General features: G+C 43.0%; 1 pseudogene; it reads left to right on the top strand.

Annotated features, from left to right (window-relative positions):
* The window catches only part of LOC112411723 (ras and EF-hand domain-containing protein-like), a 49,837-nt pseudogene extending 38,431 nt beyond the window's left edge, over positions 1-11,406 (top strand).
* Positions 11,407-12,427: the final 1,021 nt, after the last annotated feature.

The following is a 12,427-nucleotide window of genomic DNA, read 5'->3' as shown; positions in this document are numbered from 1 at the left end:
TATATATATATATATATTTTTTTTTTTTTTAAGTAGTCCTTTTTTTTTTAATTTTTAAAATTTATTTATTTATTTATGGCTGCGTTGGGTCTTCGTCTCTGTGCGAGGGCTTTCTCTAGTTGCGATGAGAGGGGGCCACTCCCCATCGCGGTGCGCGGGCCTCTCACTATCGCGACCTCTCGTTGCGGAGCACAGGCTCCAGACACGCAGGCTCAGTAGTTATGGTTCACAGGCCCAGTTGCTCCGCGGCATGTGGGATCCTCCCAGACCAGGGCTCGAACCCGTGTCCCCTGCATCGGCAGGCAGATTCTCAACCACTGCGTCACCAGGGAAGCCCTTAAGCGAGTATTTGATTCATGGCTTCCACGTGATGCCCCCTCAGATCCTGAGCAGTTCCCCACCGAACGCAATTACTTAACACCTTAATGGGTGGGGTGTCCAGTTTTAGGGAAGGCCTTTCATTTCCTTCTCCCCTTCGCTTTTACTTCACTCTGGTATGTTCAGTTGGAGGAAAATGGTCTGAAGAGAAAGGAAGTCGAATACAGTTTCCTTGTTCCTGAGGCTCAATTCTTGATGCTGTATCAGGTGTGGCACCGAAGTGGATGAGCACCTGGATGTCTTTAGGCACCGCAAAGGGTCATTCCCCACGTCTCAGTCAGGGCTGCTGTCTCTCTTGTTCAGGATCCAGAGCAAGGGTTGTCTGCTTGTCCTCCCTTCTCATCCTGCCTGCTGAAGAGGGATGTCCCCTTGCTGATCCCTTCATTTTAGACAGGGAAGGTGAGGCAGAACCAGGAACAGACTTGCCTGACTTCACGCAGCCAGTGAGCAGCCACGTGGTGGGATTGGTGGGGTCTCAAGCTTAACCCTGCCTCTCAGCGCTTCCGCTGCGCTCGCCAGCTCCCCTCTGAGTGTCGGGGCTGTGTGACAGCGTGCTGTGCTGATTTGGGGGCATTAATCTTAAGAGTCTGTTACGTTGAGTGATCGCTCAGTGACTCCTCGCAAGAAAAATGTTGATCTTTAGGGCCTTTGTATTTTGCTTTTGCTATAAACCAGAGAGCAGTGAGTGTGGAACTTTCAGACTCCATTTTTTTTTTTTTTGCGGTACGCGGGCCTCTCACTGTTGTGGCCTCTCCCGTTGCGGAGCACGGGCTCCGGACGCGCAGGCTCAGCGGCCATGGCTCACGGGCCCAGCCGCTCCGCGACATGTGGGATCTTCCCGGACTGGGGCACGAACCCGTGTCCCCTTCATCGGCAGGCGGACTCTCAACCACTGCGCCACCAGGCAAGCCCCAGACTCCATTTTTGTCCCATTGTAGCTGAGGGAATTCTTGTGTGTTTTATACCTGAGGTAATGAAGTTGATTTGTAATCACCACTGTTTGGAGTGAAAGTTGTGGAAAATTATGTGGGCACTACAGCCGAGTAGTGTTTTGTGGTCACGCCTCTTGAGTTTTATTGGTTTGTATAGTGGCAAGCGTGATGGAATCAGTTTGGACCACCCTGGCCTTGGTCCTTACAAGGTCTTATTTAACCTCTCTGAATTTCAGTTTTCTCACCTGGCAATGGGAGAAAGTTTGGCTCCTTTTAGAGATAGTTTGAGGTTTGAAGATATTGTGTATACATCACGTGGCACATAAGGGGCATTTGGAAATGGTAGCTGTTGTCGTCATCATCCTCATAACTTGTCCAATGTGTGACGTGTGCACAGTTTTTTCCTTTTCTTCGTGGTAGGCTGCAGCCCATGAGAGCATTCCTATCGTGTTGGTAGGAAACAAGGCTGATCTTCATGACAGTGCTAAAGCAGAGGGACAAAAACATGTCGCAGGGTACCTTGGAGAAAAACTGGCCATGGTAAGAGTGAGAGTGGGTCCAAGCTGGAAGGGGTCTTGCACTTTTGTCAACCTTAGCTGAAGAGGTTGTTTGACGGACCTCCGCTCAGTTTGGTGGGTCTTCTGTCCTTATACAGGCAGAACTCCCAGTGCCCCGCCCCTATGCCTGTCTGCCCCATAACTGTTAGTAACTGCACCAAGAATTAAATCCCTTAGAGAGGTAAAAGCATCACATGATCGTTTTCCCCCACTGAGTGTCAGTGACAAAGAGGAGGCAAAATTATCCCGTCTTCCTCCTCACTCTTCCCCAGCTCCTGGAACCCTTCTCTAGTCCTGGAATTTGGGTAAAAGGAAAAGAATGGGTGTCCTATTTTGAAAACATGGGTTTGGTTCCAGAGGGTCCCTGTGCCAAGGTGCAGAAGGTTGGGCTGTGTGTCACCTGGGTGAAGGGGTGAAGGGAATTGGAAGACTTGTTCTTTTCTGTAAGGTTTGTATTCAGTTGGAATAGTGTAAAATTACTTTTGGTTATGCATTTGTATAGTGGTTGGACCCTGTTTCTGTCCAGATTGTTATTGTGGGTAATGTTTATTCTCTCGTTATTATCATTGTATCAGAAGGCTGCATGGCCCTCTTGTGCCTTGTCTTACCCAAACAAGGAACCAGATGCTCCTTGGGTTAAATAAGAGGTTCTTACCATAACAGTCTGACCTGATGTTGCTATCATTGCTGTCTGTCGTCAGTACCATGAAAGGACTGCTCTGTAGCATATACATGTTAACTTTAAAAAGAAGTTTCAAGCTCACTATTTTTAAAAAATATTATTTATTTATTTATTTGGCTGCATCGCGTGTTCATCGTGGCACACAGGATCTTTAGTTGCGGCATGCAGGATCTTTTAGTTGTGGCATGCGGGGTCTTTAGTTGCGACTTGCAAACTCTTAGTTGTGGCATGTGGGATCTAGTTCCCTGACCAGGGATTGAACCTGGACCCCCTGCATTGGGAGCTCGGAGTCTTAGCCACTGGACCACCAGGGAAGTCCCAACCTCACTATTTTAAGTTGGAATTGTTACTTGTTTTAAATTTTAGAACTTTGAACCAAATATGATAAACATCAAAACTAGGCAATGAAATACAGAAGAGATTGATTCAACACATATTTAACTGTATCCACCATGTGAAAAGCAGTTCATTGTGAGCTGAGCAAAGGGTAGAGAACAAAGCAGACTGTCCTTGCCCTCACGTAGTTTACTATCTGGGGCAGATAGATATTAAACTCATGTAATCCACGTGTCCCTCTAGAGATTTCAGAATTCCCGGCTGCAGGCCAGTTTTATTCCCTCTTCACGATTTCTCAGATTTCCCGAGGTTTGCTTCCTTATTATGCATCTCTTGACCTCCACCCTCCTGCGTCCTCAAAGGCAGTCTCTATTTCACCCCATAACATCCTGGCTGTGCCAGGTAGCAGCACTGTGTCAGGTAGCAGCACTACCCATTTCTACTACAAATACATTCATTTTTTTTTTTAAGCTTTTCTGTGGATTTGGGGGCTCACGGGTAAAGGTTTCACAGTAGTCTTTGCCTGTTGTTCGGTTCTTCCCTTTCTCTCTGCTCCGGAGCACCCATCACATCCTGCCCGTATCCCACACAGGGCTGTGTCGCCCACACCCAGCCCCACAGCACACAGAGTTCTCCTTTCCTAAGGGAAATTGTCTCCAGCTTGTTAGACAAAGACACACAAAAATAACTTGGTCAATTACAGCTGTGGCAAGTGCTATACTGGGAAAATACATATGTCAAGAGGTTTTATAATAGGAAAACCTAATACCGACTTTTCAGAGTTAGAAAACACTTAACTTCAAGGGAGGATTACCTAAAAATCTAGAAGGTAGGTAAAAGTCAGCCTGGTGAAGGGGGTTAGTGGGGTAGGGGATGACTTAGTAGTGGGAACAGTAGATGCATATGTCCTGAGGTGGGAGGGAATTTGGAGCGTTGGGGAAATAGAGGGACAGCCAGGGTAACTTGAGCGTTGTGAGTGAGGGAGAGTGGTGACAGGTAAAACTGGGGGGTTGGCTGGGGCCACATACAAGCTAAGCCTTGTTGCCAGGTAAGCATTTCAGTATTACTTGAGAGGGATGGGGGAAAGCATTAAAGGGTTTGAAGAAGGAGAGTGGTATGATCGATGATTATATGCATAACCACTGGGGGGTTGAAAAATAGAGGACTAGAAAATGTCCATAGGTTTTAGTGACAGAGAGGCTGTTGAATCTTGATAGGAAAAGATGATAGGGTGAAGGGGAATGTGTGTTAGCTTCTGGCCAAAAGGAGACATACTTTATTTATTTATTTTTTATACAGCAGGTTCTTATTTATCCATTTTATACATATTAATGTATATATGTCAATCCCAACCTCCCAATTCATGACATACTTTAGATGGACATTTAATTCCTGAGTGGTTACCTTAAGCTATCATTTTTCTCTCTCAAATTGTTTGATAGAGAACACTTGGTAGCACGTGTGACTCTTGGAAATAAAAACCTTAAAACATGAAATTTTGTATTACGGGTTTTTTTTGGGGGGGGATGCAAAATAAAAATCCTCTGACTAGGAGTTGTTCCTGGAATAACTAGGCTCAAACCTGTTTTTTTTTTAAAGTATTGAAACTTTGAATTCAATTTCTTAGCTGTTAGTTTTAGCATACTCAAAAGGGGAGTATTTTTATTTTATTTTATTGGTTTTAAAAGCTAACATTCCAGGAAACCTAATTAAAGCCTTCATTTAATGGTGTATTTATATTTTTTACAGACCTATGGGGCGTTATTTTGTAAAACAAATGCCAAAGATGGTTCGAATATAGTGGAAGCTGTTCTCCATCTCTCCTGGTAAAGTTTTGCCTTACATTTCGAAAACTGGATGCAGGATTGAATTTTCACTTAGCTGTTGTGTGTGCCAGATTTCTTGACCATAACATGAATCTACATTGGAAAACACTGTCTTGTCTTTCAGTAGTGGTTGGAGAAACAAACATGGTTTTTATAAAAACTGGTAATGATGCTTGTTCACTGTGAACTTTGGCAAAATACCTTTACTGACAAACAAAGGAGATGTATCCGAGGTGTTGTTGATGTTTCTGCAAAATGTCACCACAAAGCTAATAGTTGACAGGTATGAATCACTTCCAGGAACCAGGTTTTAAACACAGGAGACTATTATGAATATAGCTGTCTATTATGACATTTTCCAAGGTAAAGGGGAAAGAAAACTCAACAAAGCAAATTGTATATCATGCCAGTTGGAAGCACTTTGTTTAAATTATTACCCAGGTAATTATTAAGCTAAGTCAATGGTGTTAACAATAAATAATATTGTGAGATGTGGATTAGAATGAAAATTGCATCACTGAAGACCTTGGATTTAACTGTACTTTAATCGTTGCAGCATTCTTAGGAAATAAGAATGTTTTCTGTTAGATTTATTTCTTCTGCCTAGTTTTCTGCCACAAATGAAAAGATGATTCTTTGCTGGTCTAAAGGGATTAAATATCCAAAAAAAAAAAAAAAAAAATAGAGAAAAAAAAAACGTGTAACAACAAAATCCAGGCCAATGATACTTTAATTGCTGCCAAAGCAAAAACATAACTTTAGGCGTGTAGTTCTTTTCCTGATCATTTGTGAGATTCTGGTTTTATAAGAATCTTAACTTTAGTACAATAAGGGACTCGGTGCTACCTTAGCTTCAGGCAGGGGTGCTGCATTGCTGTCCTGGATGAGCAGGAAAGGATGCTGCAGGTCAGGCCCTCCGCATGGCTGCTGGCTTCTGCCCAGCTCGTTGGAGGAGTGTAGTGTCAGGAGGCTCAAAGTCTGATCTTAAATCTACCCCGAACAGCTGAAGAGCCTTGACTAAGTCCCTGTCTTCCTTTAGGCATTTCTAATCTGTACAACGAGGGCGCTGAAGAAAATGATTCCTAAGGCCCTTGTAGTCCTGACAGTCTATGATTCTATATGTAACAGCCTGGACTCCACTGAATAACATAATCACTGTTTAACACTGAATTGTCTTGTGGGGTCACATTACAGTTAAATGACTCCAGAGTGCCACCGTCACACCCAGATTGCAGAATCGATTCTCTTTTTATAATCAATTCTCTATGTTACAAGGATAGGAGAGCTGGAGGCCGCTTGTGCTCTTCCCGTGTGCTCCCGCCAGAGAGTTGGCTCAGCCCGGCACCACCCTGTTTACAGGGTAGCTTCCACTCAGGTTTGTGTTTCTTTGGGAACACAAAACACCTGTGTGCAGAAGCGTTCGATAACAAGGTCACTTCTTGTGAACCACTTATCAAGGAGTTTTTAAAATGGTTGTTATTGTATTGTGGCCTGGCTTGAGTCCTCTGAGTTCTGTTAACAATGTGTTAACTATGAAAATTAGAAATAAACAAACATGTAAAGACTTTAATTTGCTTTATACTGTGCCATCAGATTTGTTTGTCAAAATACCCAAGTCTTAAGTGAAAACGGCATAGTTTCCACAGGTAAAACTACCATTTAAAAAAGTGTTACACACCAGACACAAAAATAAACTCCAGATGGATTAAAGACCTAAATGTAAGGCCAGACACTATCAAACTCTTAGAGGAAAGCATAGGCAGAACACTCTATGACATAAATCACAGCAAGGTCCTTTCTGACCCACCTCCTAGAGAAATGGAAATAAAAACAAAAATAAACAAATGGGACCTAATGAAACTTCAAAGCTTTTGCACAGCAAAGGAAAACATAAACAAGACAAAAAGACAACCCTCATAATGGGAGTGAATATTTGCAAATGAAGCAACTGACAAAGGATTAATCTCAAAAATATACAAGCAGCTCATGCAGCTCAATATCAAAAAAACAAACAACCCAATCCAAAAATGGGCAGAAGACCTAAATAGACATTTCTCCAAAGAAGATATACAGATTGCCAACAAACACATGAAAGAATGCTCAACATCATTAATCATTAGAGAAATGCAAATCAAAACCACAATGAAGTATCACCTCACGCCAGTCAGAATGGCCATCATCAAAAAAATCTACAAACAATTAATGCTGGAGGGGGTGTGGAGAAAAGGGAACTCTCTCTCAGCAGAAACTAACACAACGTTGTAAAGCAATTATACTCCAATAAAGATGTGGAAAAAAAATAAAGTGTTACAGCCTTTAGAATGTTATATATAATGCAAAACATGTAAGTTCTTGATTTAGATTTCATAAGATATTTCCCGGCATGGTCCCTTTCATTCCATGTCATGTCATAAAACTTGAACTAGAAGAGTTTATGGATTTGCACTGTCTGAAACAAAATTTGTTTTCGAAGGGAGGCCATAAATGTTTGGTTAACAACCTGAACTCCTCTGCTTTTTCTTGGAAAACCTCTCAATCCCAGGAAAAGTTTCTCCTAGAAATGCAATTTCCCTGTAGGGCTGATAGGAAATTCATCCCGACCATTGTCTATTGGTAAATACATTTGCCGTCACTAGAGCCACAGGCTTTAAACATTCAAGTTCAACAGGCATTAAATCGATCAATGGCCTGAAATTTGAGAAAAACACAAAATGTTCAGGCTGATGTATCAGCGCCATTGCTGAGCCCACTGGGTGTAAACCTGTCCATAAGATTGAGTCATTCAAAATGCAGTTGTGAAGCACATGGTAGTTTTTGGTGAGGTAATTTAATTTTCCCAGCCTTAAACCTGTTTGAGTTGTATGAAATTGTATCTTCCTGACTTCCTTAAAGTGGGATGTGCCTGCATTTTTGGTAGATTAAAGAAACTGAAGTCCAGGTGAACAATATGGGTACCTGCTTTTTTTCCCTTAATATTTGCTTTCAGGTTCAATAATATCTGCATAATTATGAGTGCTCAGCATCAAAGCCGTGTAGGGATATCAGGGTATGTAAGAAAGGCCATACAATTTAATATTAGAGGAAAAAAAGAAAACAAAATATATGACCAGGGAGCCATATGATATGTAGCTAATAGAGGCTGTTGGACCTCCCAGAAGGGAGCGATGTGAGTTGTCTTGTGAGGATGCTGTGAGTACTATACCCATTGTACAGATAAGAAAATTGGGAGTTAGAATGCTTAATCAGCTTGCTCAAAGTGACACAGCTACTAAGAGTAAAATTGGGACTTTTCACTACTCTGAATCTCTGGCTTGCCTTTTGAATGCTGGTAATCTCAGGATTCTGTTCTGCACTCTCTTCCTCTTTCCTTTCTCTCTCTGCCTAATGTCTTCCACCCCCATGGTTTCTAGAACTATGTCTAGCTGATGACTTCCAATTTCTGTATTTTTAATCCTCATCTTCTAAAAAAATTCCATGACCATATTCCCATCCACTAACAAATGGGAATTCCATAGGCATGACTGCCCCAACATGTCCAAATTCTAATGTGTTAATTTTTCTTTAAAATTGTTCCTCATTCTACATATCCTATCTCAGGAAACTACCAATCAGAATCAGTCTTGACTCCTTCCTCTCTTTCTCCATCACCTACCTCTAGTGGGTTCTGGAGCCCTATTGATTAGGTGACCTCTCTGTAATCTTTCTTGAATCTGTCCGTATTCTCTCTCTCTCTCTCTCTCTCTCGTTTTGCTTCAGGCCTCAGAATTTCCTACTCCAGGTAGTGCAGGAGGCACCTCAGTTTCTGCCTCAGAGTTTTTCCAGCATCAGTTCATCCCCCACCCTGTAAACAGGGTAATCTTTATAAATAAAAATCCAATTAAGACTTTCTTTCTTGCTGTAGGTAGGTGTCCTACCTACAGCATAGAGTCCAAGCTCCTTAACAAGTGGCTAATAGTCCCTCAGAGCCCAGCCTCACCTACCTTTGTTTGCATCTCTTATCTTGCTTCCCAAATGAAAGATCATCTATCCACACAGCAAACATTGCTTCCAGTTGTGGCCAAGTTCTTTCATGCCTGTTCGCCTCATGCATGCTGTTTCCTGCACCTGGGATCTCCCTTCCTCATTACATGAAGGTGAATTCCTATCCCATCAAGAGGTCGCTCCACTGTCAAAGTCTCCCTGAAGCTCAGTCTCCACAAAGCTGCCTTCCCCTCGCCCCAGCACAACTGTGGTGCACCTTTTGTGTTCCTGCAAATGCTGTGCTTGTGTGTTAGCAGCTCTCTTGGGACCTGGTAACAATTTATTTAGAAGACATCTGTCTCTCTCTCAAAGGTCACTAGTTGAGGATCCCAGAGCTTGGCATAAATCAGACATTTATTGAATGACCAAATGGTCGAGATTTGGCATTTGGAAGTTGTACTAGTTTTCTATCGTCACCGTAACGAATTCCCACTAGCCTTGTGGTTTAAGCAATAAAAATGTATTATCTTACAGCTCTGCAGGTTAGAAGTCTGAACTGAGTCTTATAGGGTTTATGGATTGAACTGTGTATCTTCCTTCTTTTCCTGAGTCTCGGATTCCTTATCTGTGAAGTAAGGACAGTGATGCTCACCTGTCACCTGTCAGGATCTTGTGCGAGCGGGTGTGAGTGTTATTTGTATTAAATAAGGAATATGTGAAGACACGTAACATAGCATTTATTAACTGGCCTCAGCAAGAACTAGTTTCCCTTTTGTTTCCTACTCACAGTGCAGTGGTTTTTAAAGGTTAGCAGGTATCAGCTCCTTCTGGGGCTGTGCTGACTGGTTTGGTGGCCACTAGCTGCCTGAAGTATGGCTGATCCAAGCTGAGATGCGCTGGATATATTAAATAAATACTGGGTTTTGAAGACAGTATAAACATTGTAAAATACCTCATTAATATTTTTATTGGTTACATGCTGAAATGATAGTATTTTTGCAATACTGAGTTAAATAAAATATATTAATAAAATTTCAATTGTCTCTTTACATTTTTTAATGTGGCTGCTAAAATTTTTAAATTACATATATGGATTACATTACATTCTATTCCTGTTGAACAGCGTCGCCGTGCTGGGAATATGCCAGTTCCCAGGATCTACTGCTCTGTAAGAAACCACCCAAAATGTAATTGCCTAGAACAGCACCACTTTTTATTTTCTGAAATTACCAGAATTGACTGGATCTCACTTGGAGAGTCCTCAGCTTCTCTCCCTTGGGTGTCTCATGTGTTCGCAGTCAGATGGACACCGGCTGTGGCGCGTCTGCATGTCTGCGGCCAGGATGCTCCTCCCTGTGGATCTCAGCCCCCGGGACCTCTCTTACCTCTCTCCAGCGAAGAACCCTGGGCTGCTTACATTGCAGCTCAGAGCGGCCAGGCCTGATTAATGCCTGGCTTAGAAATCTCAGCACACCATTTCCTCGCCATTCTACTGGTCTGAGCAGTCACAGAGGCAGTGCTGACCAGGGGGCAGCCGCACAAGCTTCACCACCACAGGGAGGCAGAATTCTTTGGGACCACCTTGGGGACGAGCTGTCACACTCTCCTCACCCACAGAGACTGCCATTCAGCTTGTCTAAGGGTGTATTTCCCAAGCATCCCCAGGGATAGGAGACTTCCTAGGGGGCTCTCATAAGATCATGGAGGTCTTAGGTCCAGTGCTGCCTCTAGAAGTTAATTCTAAAAGAAATTTAGGAAGAGGCAAAAGGCAGACTTCTTTTTTCCTGGATTTTAACCATCTGTTGTTAACTCCATGATCGTGTATAACTACAGAATGGTTATAAAGTCATCATTGCTTTTGTGCGTTAGCTGGGGATGGGAGCCAGGTTCCAGAATCCTAAGGCGTGAGCTGTGCGTGTGGCAGACTATAAGCCATATGAAACCACAGGAGAGAGCAAGAGGAGTCTGTGCGTGTGAGTGTGTGCACACATGTGTATGCACCTGGGCATGTGTGTCTGTGCACATGTGTGTATGCACCTGGGTATGTGTGTGTGTTCATGCATGAGTGTGTGACCTGGTGCTTAGAACGCAGGTGCTGGAGCCCAACTGCTGTGCCACTTCTCCAGCTGTGTGACCGAAGGGAAATTTCTTAACTTCTTTTTTTGTCTTCGTTTCCTCACATATAAAATGGGGCACAGGGCTTCCCTGGGGGCGCAGTGGTTAAGAATCCGCCTGCCAATGCAGGGGACATGGGTTCGAGCCCTGGTCCGGGAAGATCCCACGTGCCGCGGAGCAACAAAGCCTGTGCTCCGCAGCAAGAGAAGCCACGGCAATGAGAAGCCTGCGCACCGCAAACGAAGAGTGCCCCCGCTCGCCGCAACGAAGACCCAACACAGCCAAAAATCATTAAAAAAAAAATTTAAAAAAATTAAATGGGGAACAATAAAATCACATAGTTGTTGTGAGAATTAAATAAGTCAACAGCTACAAAACATTTAGAACACTGTCTGGATGGTGCATAGCAAGTGCTCAGTAGTGCCGTTTTATTTCAATAGAGCTGTTTACGGTTCAGTTTTATACCTCAGTAATCTCCTTTCTCTCTCTGTCTATATGTCTCTCTTTCTCTCTCCAGGGAAGTAAAGAAAAGAACTGGTGAGGATGACAGCAAATCCATTTCCAGTCTGAGTGGGACCAGTTCCAAAAAGTCAGCCCAGATGAATTGTTGCAATGGTTAAATCCCAAACATTCTTGGCCCATGAGGCCTTCATTTCCAGAGTGCTGAGTGTATGTGACTTGTTTGCTTCTTACATAGCATAGTGGTGCATCCTACGGACACTGTCGTGTGGAGAGTTACAGTGTGTGGAATCTGAGAGATGCTCTGGGGTCCCTCCAGAACCTCAGCTCTTGTTTGCTATGTTTCAATGAATGATTTGGGTCCCCTGGTTAAATGTACCTGTCTTGTCCTCACAAAGTCTTACCAGATAACATATAGGTTTTTAAAGTGGTAAAAAAAAATCACATGCTCAGGTCAAAACTATAGAAGAAATTCACTGACATAATTAGATTCATATGGTGGCTGATTTTGTAGATAACCTATAACATTTACTTCCAATATTCAATACTAGAAAACTAGGAAAAGGGGGTTACCATCCTAGCTGTGCTGTAAACTAGCCTTGTAGTCTTGGACGTGTCACCAGCCCACGTTAGATCCGTTTCCTTGTCTGTAAACAAGCAGCTTTGCCTTTCAGGCCTTGGCCCTCTCAGCTCTGTAGGTCTTTAAGCAGTGGGAAGGAGAGCGAGATGGCCCACAGTTAATAAGGACTCGGGTCATTCATGCTTTTTAAATATTGGAGTGTTGATTCTTCTCACTTCATATACAAGAACAGAATTTAATTGAGGAAAAAAATGGTAATGTTTTAAGCTCCAGTGGAGACAGAAATATCTATTTTTTTATGTATAAAAAAAGAAAACATTTTTGCAACAGAAATAGTTTGTATATAGAAGAGAGTATTTTATAATCTCAGAATATTATAAAGCCCATGGTTTAAATTAAGTGTTAAAAGTTCTAATGAAGGGCTTCCCTGGTGGCATAGTGGTTAAGAATCTGCCTGTCAATGCAGGGGACACGGGTTCAAGCCCTGGTCCGGGAAGATCCCACATGCCGAGGAGCAGCTAAGCCTGTGCGCCACAACTACTGAGCCTGTGCTCTAGAGCCCGCGAGCCACAACTACTGAAGCCCATGCTCCTAGAGCCCAT

This window comes from Neophocaena asiaeorientalis, unplaced genomic scaffold (genome assembly GCF_003031525.2).
Source record: "Neophocaena asiaeorientalis asiaeorientalis breed wild unplaced genomic scaffold, Neophocaena_asiaeorientalis_V1.1 scaffold449, whole genome shotgun sequence".
NCBI lineage: Eukaryota > Metazoa > Chordata > Mammalia > Artiodactyla > Phocoenidae > Neophocaena > Neophocaena asiaeorientalis.
This window is presented reverse-complemented; position numbering and strand designations above follow the sequence as displayed.